We start from the raw sequence: 12386 nt of genomic DNA on the forward strand, positions 1-12386 counted from the left end.
AGAGGTGAGCAGTGGTCACCTCAGTGCATTGGGCAGGGTTGTTAACTGTAAGATAAAAAAGGGCTTTGTTAATGTGGAATGCTTCTACATGGGTAATATGAAAAACAGCCACAGCTGTGATGCCTCTAACACCAAGTTAATAATTTTAGTAAAAGGTCCCCCCCCAACACAACATGACCTATCACTCAAAAATATATATATGTTTTGGAAAAGCAACCATTTTCCCCAAACATGACCTAATAACTTTTGAAAATGCACACATTTTCGTCTCAAATATGCACTTTTTCGTTTTGGGATACATACATTAATTCAACGAAAGAAAAGCTTCTAATTTAGTCGTCTGGGTTGCACACGACAGAGCTACTTATAAGTACCTGGAGAGCTACGAGTAGCTTACATCTTCTCAGGAGATTTTCATTTGTACTGCTTAAACAGTGTCCCTTTATCTCAAATTCCAGGTTGATATGTTCAGATGTGGCGCTGAGGGATGCTGGTAGTGCACATCAATTTGCCACTTAACTAGCACTATTCAAAGATGTCAACATCCTCCTCTTATTATTTCGCTTTTATTTCAGCTCCACTTACTGTAAATTATTTAACTTAGAAAAAAGTACCAGGAAGCCTACCAAAAAACCTTTTCTATACCAGTGATACAGTGTTTCATGTTGAGTTTCAGCAGTGGCAGTACTCTTGAAGACACTGCAAAGGAGAGAGGAAGTGTGTAGGAATGGTGAGATATGACTCTAAAAGATTATCAATTTGAAGGGTGCCAGCAGAATTGAGATTTTGTTTGTTGAAGTGCAAATATGTGCTCAAACTTCCAGGTCACACTTGCCTGCATCATATGAGGTTTCAAAGGAAAATAGCTAGCCACAATCAGGGGATTTGCAGCTAATGTTATCACTGCTGCCGTCAGAGATGACATCAAGCAGGGCATCGGTCCCTGGATCATGAGAAGGAGCTGTTGTGGCATAGGGCCTGTTACTATTTGTGAATAGTATGCTGCTGGGAAATTAAATGACTGTTTCATCCCATTTGTTCAGTATAAGTTGTTTCTTGCCATTGAGCAAGTAAACTGTTGAGGGCAGTGCTACATGAACATGAGTTTGTGTTAACGATTGCTAGTTACCTAAGATTCTCCGGACCTGTGCAGACATGCTTATTCCCGAGAACCATCTATTCTCTGTGCACCAGTTACTGCACTCTAACACTCGGAGTGCAAATAGGGTGTGGTTAGAACCCTAAACCAATCTTGCAAACCTTTCTAACTTTGCTGCTTCGTGACAACATCACAAATAAGAACATCACCCAAATTAGTGTTTATGTTTATCTTGTCATACATATCACTCTTTCCTTTTACTTTCCACTTCCCTTTCTACTGTCCTTGAGTCAACTGAATCAATAGTATTCCAGAAGCTGTCCAGTTCACCTTCCATTTTTACACCTTAGTCCACTCCATGATCTGTAGTCCAGGTTCCACTCTTATCCATCCCTTTCTTCCTACTTTAATATTCAAAGATTTTCCTGTCGGAATGTGGTATTTCTATAGCACACACCTTGACAAAAGACAGTGAAGCACTGTATTGAGTCAAAGACAAGCATAAGATCAATTATTGATAAGAGAGGTAGCCGGTTAGTAACTGTTTATGCATTGTGATGTAATGTTCTTTAAAGAGATGCATCTTCAAATGTTTCCTAAATTGGAGCTGCATTGAGGCAGTCTTGATGGATACAGGATTGTTGTTCTAGATCCTGGATGCATAGATGGAAAACGACCGCTAACTTGTTTTTTCTTTTGCATACTTCTTAGTCTGCATTTGGATGGTGTCCTTCCTTCAGGTGTGCTCAGGACCACCAGAGATGGCAAGCTCGTCTGCCTGATTGGCAGGGGTGCTCGTTGTGATGGCTTGTAAATGAAGCAGCTCATTCTGAAAATGGTTCAAGTCTGCAAGGGGAGCCAATGGAGTTCCATCAGGATTGGGGTGTTATGTCAATATTTCCTGAGGCTTAGTATGAGATATGCTGCAACATGTGGGATGCCTTTAAGGGGTGCCGCGGTATGTGGTGCTTGGGAAGCCATGGAATTCGACATTACTACCATCCAGATGCAAGAGAATGAGGGCTAGAACAGCAGCTCTGAAGTGGCTTTCTGACACAAACAGTTTCACTTTCTTTAGAAGAGAAAGCTGGTACAAATCTATCTTTGTTTTTTGGAAATGTGTTCCTTGTGGGTGAGATTGGTGTCACTGAACCAGGTTTTTTACTGTTTCTTGTTTGTTTGTTCATGGCAAATAATAGGACCTCTTTCTAGGTTGGGGTGAGTTTCAGGCAGGTACAGGTCTTTCAGGTCTGGATGGTGTGAAGGCTGTATTTGGGGTGTTGGACGTCTGAAACAGGAGACTTTCAAGTAAAGTCATGTAGTATCAGCATATTGGTGAATCCTGATATTATTATCCATGAATAGAGCCCTAAGGGGCTCCAGGTAGAGGCTGAAGATGACAAGGGACACTATGGAACAACATGGAACTCTGCAGGTGATAGGAATCTTTTGAGACTTGAAGGTGTCCATGTGAACAAACTGGTTAAAGGTAGGAGGAGATCCACTTATGGGCATTGCCAGTAAATACCATTTGAGACTCCGAGCTGTGTATGAGGGTGCAATGATGAACCTTCCTCCTCTTTTCTGTAAACATTCATGAAATCTGTGTTTGAGCAGCTGATGTTGTTCTTGCTCCCAGTGATATTTGTCAGCACAGGAACAATGAAACGCAATGGATTTATTTTGAAGCTCAGTTACTTGTGTTTTTTTCTTGCAATCATCCCTCCATCCACCCAGTTAATTATGTCCAGTGAAGGTTAGGCCCCAGTTTGGTCTACACTTTCTAGCTGAACTGCTTAGCTTGTGTAACAGTTATCTGATAGTAGGTATCATGCGAGTAGGAAGTAGGCTGCCGACCTAGCACCTTTCTGTTCCTATGCAGGGACCACTAAGGATCCATATTGTCCCTGTATATATTTCATATCTACATGCGGCCTCTGACTGAATAAATAGGGTCACAATTTTACTTGCAGCAGAGCAATCAACAATGCCATGGTAATCCTAGATAGAGCCGTCTGACAGAACAGCCAAGACATGCTAAGTGTATGCTCCCAGGGCTTTGATGGTGAGTTATGGGGACAAAAACTTTTCAGTGGCTGCTTACAAGTACTGGAACTGCCTACAAGGATCCCTCAGCACAGAACTGTTAGAAATTGCATCTCTAGTTGGCAGAGCTATACACCCTTGTCCAAGTAGGGACCACAATCCTAGTCAGGGTAAGTCACAACACAATTTAAATTATCCTGTGCTCACTCTCTGGTAGCTTGGCACAGAGCAGGCAGGATTAACTTGGAAGGCAATGTGTAAAGTATTTGTGCAATAACTCACACAGTAACACAGTGGAAACACCACAAAAAGTACTCTGCACCAGTTTAGGACAATAGATAATATTTATCTGAATAAAATAAGACCAAAATGACAAAAATCCAATATGCACAAGTCAAGATATCGCTTTTTAAAGGTTTTGATGAGTCTTAATCCTTCAGAATCACTGGTTGTATCCTTTTAACACACAGTACCTGGGATACGTAAAAAATAATGATGCACGGGGCCACAGAGGAGGCGATGCATTGAAAAATAAGGTGCTGCATCAGATTTTCTGGCGCAGAACAGAGGATGCATTTCTTTCCACCATGCAAGGTGATGCATTGATTTACAGGAGTGCAGCTTTGGTTCCTCACAGCAATGCGGGGACATTTTGATAAACAGGGACAATGCGTTAAAATCCTTGATGCAATGGTAAGAAGGAGCAGACGCTGAATCAATCTGGTAGGCAATGCGGCAATTTTTCAGCTGCGATGCAGGCACTGCATCGATTTCTGCAGATGTTGCATCTGTATTCAGATGCATTGGGATTTTCTTCTCTTTGGTGAAGTCTTTGTTGCCCAGAGACTTCAGAAACAGGAAACAAGCTCAATCCAAACCCTTGGAGGGCATTTGTGGGGAAGGCAGAGTCCTTCCAACAGAGTCAGGGGTCAGCAGGGCAGCAAGCAGGGCAGCAGTCCTTTTCAGCAAAGCAGTCCAGATGAGTCCTTTGGGCCAGGCAGTCCTTCTGACAGAGTCCAGTTGCAGGTACAGAAGTGTCTGATTTTGGAAAGTCACAGATTCAGTATATGTACCCAAAAATGCATTTGAATTGAGGAAAACTTCAAAGAGTGGATTTGAAGTGTACAAGGTCCCCTTTCAACACAGCCCTGTCTGCCAGACTTCCTGTGGGGGGTTATCAGTGCTTTGTGTGTGGTCAGGCCGCTGGCCTTTGAAGTGTAAGTGAGAGCCCTCCACCTTTCCTGTCCAGGGAGACTCATTCAGTATGCAGATGAATGCAGATGTGACTGAGTGTCCTACGTTTATGGCTATTTGGGTGGAATGCACAAGGGGAGCTGTCAACCAGCACAGCCCAGACATGGATCAGAGACAGGCTGTAAGGCACAGAAGGCAGTAAGTGTAGAGAAATACCCAATTTCTAAAAGTGGCATTTCTAAAATAGTAATATTAAATCCAACTACACCAGTGAGCAGGATTTTCTATTACCATTCTGGCCATACCAAATATGAAAGAGCTACTCCTTTCAGCTCAGAATCTACCCCCTTTAAAGTATAAAAGGGTAGTTCTAATGCTCCTCTATGAGAGGAGCAGGTCTCACAGTAGTGAGAAACAAATTTGTGACACATAAGTACTTGTTCTGCCTTTTACTTATATAGCACCCTGTGCTATGGGTTACCTAGGGCCTACCTTAGGGGTGATTTCTATGTAATAAAAGGGGAATGTAAGGCTTGGCAAGTCGTTTTAAATGCCAAGTCAAAGTGGCAGTGAAACTGCACACACAGGCCTAGCAATGGCGGACCTGAGACATGGTTAAGGGGCTACTTATGTGGGAGGCACAATCAGTGCTGCAGGCCCACTAGTAGCATTTAATTTACAGGCCCTGGCAGGCACATGTAGTGCACTCTACTAGGGACTTACAAGTACATTATATATGCCAGTTGGGTATGAGCCAATGTCACCATATTTGTAAAGAGGGAGCACATGCTCTTTAGCACTAGCTAGCAGTGGCAAAGTATCCAGAGTCCTAAATCTGACAAAATGTGGTTAGAAAAAGAGGAACAGGAAGACAAAAAGTTTGCGGTGACCCATCAGAGAGGGCCATTTTCCAACAAGAACTTTAGCTCATACAGTTCAGAAAGCCTTTAGAATATGTTTTTAGTAAGTTGTTTCTTTATTTTATTTATTCAAGTCCAGGGTTCCTTTCTCTTGTTAGGGTACTAGACAGCTCCATGAAGCCTTGGAGTATTTTCTCTCTTCTAAGACAATGACACAAACTAACATATTAAAGCCTCAAACAGGAATATGGAGGACGGCATGCTACTGAGAGCAACCTTTTAATTTTCAATGCTGACTCCTAAGCACTGAAACTCCCAACCAGAGTCCCTCAGCATAGAAGAACTCCTCCTAAAATTCAGAAAGCCCTGAAAACTGAATTTAGTTCAATAGGTTGTTTATGTTCCGTTGTTTTTTTAGTTAGTCATACCTAGGATCTCTTTATCCCTCCTGTTGTGTTACTAGTCAGTGCCATGAAGCTTTGGCATAAGAGTGCTGTTACAAATAACATACCATAAAACTACCATAACCACATCATTAAACAGAGCATAGGGCAACAGAGGCTCAAATAACAATATGAGATCAGTAGTAAAAAAAGATCATGGAAGAGCACATAGAAAACCTAACCCCAACTCAAAAACGTGATCGAAACAAGAATAAGAAGAGAAGTGGAGGATGTCGGAGGCTTGTGACAGCAAGGGAGAATAAAAAGTGCTAGTGCCAAAAAAGTGCACCTTTTCACCCATAGGAAGAGTGAGGGTTTCCCTCCAGTATTTGGGAATTATGAACTCCAAGTCTGCCTCTATTGTGAGCACTCAACAAATGAATTAAATAACTAGACCAAGTGGAACACAAAATACTTTATTGTACTGTTAAACAGGAATCTTTTAGTGACCCGCACATTCGGTGCGGATGTAGTACCTTTTATATCCACCTTTTATATCCACATTATGCGTAATTAACCTAATGATATCAACAAAGACGGACAGGGAAATTAATGGTCCAGTGTACTTTCTCCCTATAGACTAGTAAAAAAACAAAGAGTACACTGATCCAAAAGAACACACAGGGAACCCGAAGGTTTAGGAGCAAGAGCCCTCACACACCCATTGGGATGTCATGCTTCATCATCGGGAGATGCTCCTCGTCAGACCGGCGCTGCAATGTCTGACGGGCTCCCCTAAAGGGCATGACCTAATGGACAAGACCGGGAGAGATAAACTCAAGAGCAGCCCTTATGTTTGCATGAACCTGGGCATATAGAATATATATAAACGGACAGTGGTTCATCCAGAACTAATTTTCTTATTAGAAAGAAGAAAAAACATCAGTGCATTCACCTAATATGATACATTTTATCACAGTCTAGCTTTACAAGTGCACAAAGAGTAAAAAAACAAGAATCAACATCAGTTTCTAAAAGATATTTTATGCACAAATTGAAATGATCAAACAATAAGACATAGGTGCAATGTGTCCCATTGAGAAAAACACTTAGGGCCTGATAACAAGTTGGGCGCTTAATTCCGTCCCGAAGTAAACCCCTGTTTACGCGTGCAACGGAATTATGAGGTTGTTTTTACTAAACTCATCCGATAATTATTGGATGCGTTAAATAACCCAACAATCTTCGTCACATTTCGGGAGGTAAGACATGCCATAATTTAACAGGAAAAAACATACGGTATTTACCGTCACATGCGGATCTTTGTGTATTAGACACAAAAACCCTCACATTATTAAACTCGGAATATGTGTTATTTATCACACTTGTTAATAACGTACCCCTGGTTTCTTTATTTATCAGGGGGTATAAACAACGCTTCAACTTGTAATTAGGCCCTCAGATGCGAGACAATATTGTGCTGTACACGAAAATACTTTTTAGTTTGTTTCCTTTAAAACACAACTACATCATTCCCTTCTAATAACAGTTTATTCAAGCCAGTTAAGTTTGTGTGCAACGGGGTAGACGTTTCGAACTGTTTTGTAGTTCTGAGCACTCATCAGGACAAAGATTTGTAGGCTCACCTGGAGGAATGAAATGGCCACACTAGCTTATTCATGGCCCAGGACTGACCTACGTTTTGTGGCTGTGGTGTGTGTCGCCTATTGTGAACTGGATACAATGGTACTTACTCGAATATTGCCGTGTATTGGTAGTTGTCCAGGGCTGCCGAGGGGTGGAGTTAACGCAATGGTTACATTGATTGGTGGAGACAGGACACACTGGTGGTGGTTGTGCACTGTAACTCACAAGCCCCTTGGACATTTTGCCAAGCCATACACTTGTTACTATGCCAGCCCCCGTCATTGCGGTTAACCTAAACCAATAACCAATAAGGGAGAAAGAAACATATTTATTTGTAAGTACTTTAAAGAAACAGTGTTAGGAAGCAGGGGTAAAAGCACTCCGTGGCCATACTACATATGCTAAATATAAGAAAGCTGGTTTGGAACATCACACTACAACAACCAAAGTGGACTTGGGAGGCTAGAGTCACATAATTCCGTCCGAAAATCAGAAATGCACTGTATTATATTTACTCCTCATGGAAAGCTGTTGCTATTTTGTGTATTCTGTTTTCACATGAGCAGACAAGCGTTTGCTCATGTGAAAGTCCCTGGCCAAGTACAAATGTACTGACTTTTTTTTAAAGTTTTTCTCGCAAAATATTGCTCCTGTGGGAAAAAAAAAAACCTTTAACGTATTCCCGCCTGCTCTGGGTGTGCTTCCTAACCACTTCCAACATGCATGTGGATTAAATAGAGCAGACATCGTCAACCATTTTCAAGGTGGAAATGAGTCACGAACAGATTTGTGGATTTCTGCAAATACTTAGGTTATGGTGAATCATTATTTTGTGAATCATAAATGCAGTTTACACTAATAAAAATGGTCACAATAGTTCAATTTGCCATCACAGATGGCTTTCGGAATCTGGGCCAAGGCTCAGTAGTTCAAAGTTCAACCAAAGAATGCAGCGGCAAGCCATGGTAGCGTTTATGTTCCGAAACAGGTCAACCTTTCCTGTAAATCTTTTTTTCAAAGACGGTAGATTTAATTAGACAAAATATTGAAACCCCGGCACTGTAGGCAGCACTTTTCTAATCTGAGGTGGAATGCGATTGTGCATTGGTATTGAGTCAGAGAAAGAGTGAAGGGAAGAACATGTTAAGTAGAGCAAAGAATAAGAAAAAATGTGAATATGTAAGACCGGATTAATTTAGATTCAAATGAGGATGGAGAAAAGTTACTTTCTTTGTTGAATCAATTTTGCTAAGGAGTTATCATTATATACATTAGGGTAAAGTCTGGGCATATAGTAATAAAAGGCTATTGTACTGAACTAGATCAAGTCCTTGAAGAGATAAAGTTAAAACCCATCAGACTAGAAGAAAATGAAGAACAGTTGCTCACCATTCTAGTACTAATGGTCAAGTACAAGAAATATTCATACTAGTATTACAGCAGTTTATGGGCATTCCTAAACTTTTGGAAAATAGAATAACACAGAAACACAAGTTATTTTTCATGCACTTATTTGGAACATAAGCACCAGAAAAATAACTTGTGTTTTCTTGGAGATCCAGTAAACTGAGAATTGTTTAAGCATGAATGGATTTATAATTGGCCTCTGTAGGACAGTGGAGTATTATGCCATGATGCTAATTAGGCTTCACTGTGTAATACTCTCACAATACCCCACATATGGTCCTTTGGAGTCACAATAATAAATTCATAGTTCAGTCCTGGTAGTGTGGCAAAGAGCAGTCAGGCTTTACTAGAGGAACACGTGTTAAGCATTTCAGAGTACCAGCACAGATGATAAGGAATTGACACAACTCGAAAGAAATCCAACACCAATTAATAAAAATAGAGCAGATTTATATAGTAATTTAGACACCAAAACAAAGTAAGTCAGATATGTATAACCGGAGTTGTGGGGTTTCAAAGGAAAAATAATTCAATGAAGTTCAAACTGTCTAACTTTTATCATTGTATTCAAAGGGGAAAATCCCTACTGTCACTTGGTACCTTGCATGGTGAGTTCAGAGAAATCCACTGGTAGTTAAGTTTGTGCATGTCCCAGGACGAAGCTGCGACAGTCAGAGCAGTCAGACCAGTTTTCCCTGGCTCGTAGGGCCCAGGGTGCAGAAGTGTCCAGGCTGTCCTTGGTGCTGAATGCGGGAGCCGCGGGTGCTGAAAAATGGTACTTGTGACACTCGGTCACTTGCAGGTCGAGTTTCTGGGAGCTCACTGGGGGCTAAGTTTGTGTGGACTCCTGGACCAGGATTCACCAGGGAGAACAGCTCCACCTAGCTTGGACGTCTCAGGTGCAGAGATGTGCTTGGCTATGCTTGGGGCTGAGCAGGAGCTGCAGTTGCTGGCTTTTCCAATGTGACTGTGCAAGAGATGAAATGAATGCAAAAGCTTGACAACGGAGCCACTGGTGACATCAGCTGCAGGTGTTGCGGAGTGCCCTCAGGTTACAGCATTGAGTAAAGGTGGTGATGACCAGACTGGCCACCAACAAGCATTAGCACTGGTAAGGTGGAGGAGAAGCAATCTCCCCTACCGAAAGTCCAGTGGAAAACGGTAGCGACTGAAACTTGAAGGAGAGCTGGATTGCACTTCCCAGTATGCACTGGACCACCTGCTTTTTGGCAATCCCTTGAAATGTCCGATGGACAGTTCTTCTTTGGTTTTGGTAGTTGATTTTTACTTGCAGTGGGCGGGGGAGTCTGGTCTTGCCTTTGGCTAACAAAGGGTTCCATCTTGCTGGGGGAATCCGTCCTTAGTCCGGGACGAGCCACAGTCGAGTAGATTTAGGAAGGCTGCCACAGGTTCAAGGTATCACGCCTTTTGTTATTGCAGGTTCCTGTTGTCATCTATGCAGGGCTCTTCTTGTCCTAGCTTTGCAAGTTGTTTCAGATCTGAGGTTCTGGTACCAGGGGTGCCCCTTACATAAAGTAGCCAATGGGCTACTAGCCCAAGAAGCTAATGTGGCCTTGAGGTGAACACATCCGGTGCGTTGTGGCACCTTTTCTACCCAGAACCCTCTATTTTGCTACTTTTCAAGAAGTCTTCCTCGGCTGTAAAAAACAGGTTGCCCACCCTAGAGGTGTGGTTAGCCTTCTGGGGGTGTACGCCTCCTGACTAACTAATTTTCCTGCCTGCCTGGGTGCATACGTGCTTGGGACTGGAAAACTGCTTTGTCCTCCACTGGGGCACATCCTGCTTGTATTTTAGAGGCAGTGTGCCATTTGACGCTCACCGCCTTGATGTGCCATTTCACTAGTCTTCCAGGGAGGGAGTGAGGTGACCTCCTTCCCATCCAACCCATTGTCTTGTCTCCTGGGAGTATTCACACTACTGCCCATGGGGTCAGAATCCTGTCTTGGCAGCTGGGAGCTGGCAGCAAGAGCACAGAAAAACTGGAGCAATTCAGTGGGCAACCTCCAAGGTTGCTCTCTGGGTCCATGCCACATCACCCTCAACACAAGATTCATATCAGGGGTGAGAAGGCACGTTGTCTGATACCAAACATGACCCATTTTGGATGTACCATAACGGAGCTGGTGACCTCAGGTTTGCACTGATGGCAGCCCATGTTCTACTATGGACCGTCATTCACTTATAGTGGCCTTTAATGGAAAAAGTCACTAGAGCGACATATAAGCTTGCACTTACATGTCCCCACCTTTAATATAATGCACACTGCCATCTGGGCTCAGGAGGCCTTTCTTAAGGATGCTTGACAAATATTAAAGATAGTCCTTGGGCTGTGCCACACATGGTGTGGGCACTGTCGAGTTTGAGCAGTTCATACTGCTCCTGCAGTTTGCATTGGCAGGCCCCCCCGTCAGTAGTGTACTTGGATCACTGAGGGTGGCACAAACAGTGCTTCAGGCTCTGGTATCCCCTTTAACACCTATACCCTGGGTACCACTGGTACCATATACTTGGACTTATAATGGTGTTAAGGTACTTGGCAATTGGGGATACCAATTCACATTTGCCAACTTAGGGAGAGAGCACTGGCGCCGGGGCCTGTTTAGCCTGCTCCATTGCACTTTCAGAGTCATACATAAATAACAGCATCTAGAGCAAAAAGTGTTGGGGTGACCATCTGAAAAGGGCATTTTCCAACACTCTCCTCAAACTGATAATTTGTAAAGACAATGAGGAAACAGATCCTAATTATGAGATCCAAAGTGACCTCTGAGAGCCCTAAGAAAAAAACCACAAGACACTGAGGGGCATATTTACAAGAAAGTGGCGCATCAGCTCTGATCCCCGACTTTTCTTGTATCACCCTGCCCCCCCTACCCCCCTACCCCCCTAACGTCACCATGGTAGCACTGTATTTACTGTACAGCACACCATGGCATACATCAGCACAATAGTGTCATAATTTATAATGCTAATGTGGCGCTTTGCTGGATTAGCCCCATAATTTATGGTACTAGTCCATCAAAGCTCAGGGAGGCCCATAGGTTATTATGGGAGTGTCAGTTTAACATCTGCCCTGGACAGGCGTTAAAAATGACAGAACAATGGTGCAGTGAAATCTTGTAAATGTCAATGCTCCATTCATTTGGGCCTCCCTGTGTGGGAACGCCTCCCTTGCATACATTTTACCTGGCACAGGTATAATGTGGAGCAAGAGGTTACAAAGTGGCGCAATGCATGCACAGCGCCACTTTCTAAATATGCCGCACGGTGGGGGCCTCCTTAACCAGGGGTGTGGAATTTATTAAAATATCTACTTGTCCAGGGGACAGGTTGCTTCTCAAATCTACTTGTCCTGTAAAAAGATCTACTTGTCCCTTTGGTGCCATGTAGTGTGGCGACAAATTATGGCAGCAATCTCATTATGTAAGAGCTCTGATAATAGCCTCTCTGATTATGCCAGGGCTACTACCATAATAGGGCTTGAATACTTGCAGTTTCAATCCCTACTGTAGCAATTTCCTTATTTTGCCACCTTTCTGCAGATCTGCATACTGGGGCTGGAGGAAGCAGTAAGCAATAGTTCCAGGGCTGGAATGCCTTTGAGTCTGCAAACCTACTAACCTGCATGTTTTAAAGATTTTCACCAGCTTCTCTCTAATATTTTCCCATAATAAGAAAGGTTGGACATTTACTCCTGACAATGGCAGAATTAGAACTTCTTCCAGGGTT

At 42.8% G+C, this 12386-nt stretch overlaps 1 protein-coding gene across 1 annotated transcript in view; it reads left to right on the forward strand.

Moving 5' to 3' along the window:
- LOC138254123 (broad substrate specificity ATP-binding cassette transporter ABCG2-like) overlaps positions 1 to 12386 on the forward strand; it is a 610690-nt gene that overhangs the window by 255787 nt on the left and 342517 nt on the right. The gene's annotated exons all lie outside the window — the stretch shown is intronic.

Source organism: Pleurodeles waltl, chromosome 1_2 (genome assembly GCF_031143425.1).
Source record: "Pleurodeles waltl isolate 20211129_DDA chromosome 1_2, aPleWal1.hap1.20221129, whole genome shotgun sequence".
NCBI classification, from domain to species: Eukaryota; Metazoa; Chordata; class Amphibia; order Caudata; family Salamandridae; genus Pleurodeles; species Pleurodeles waltl.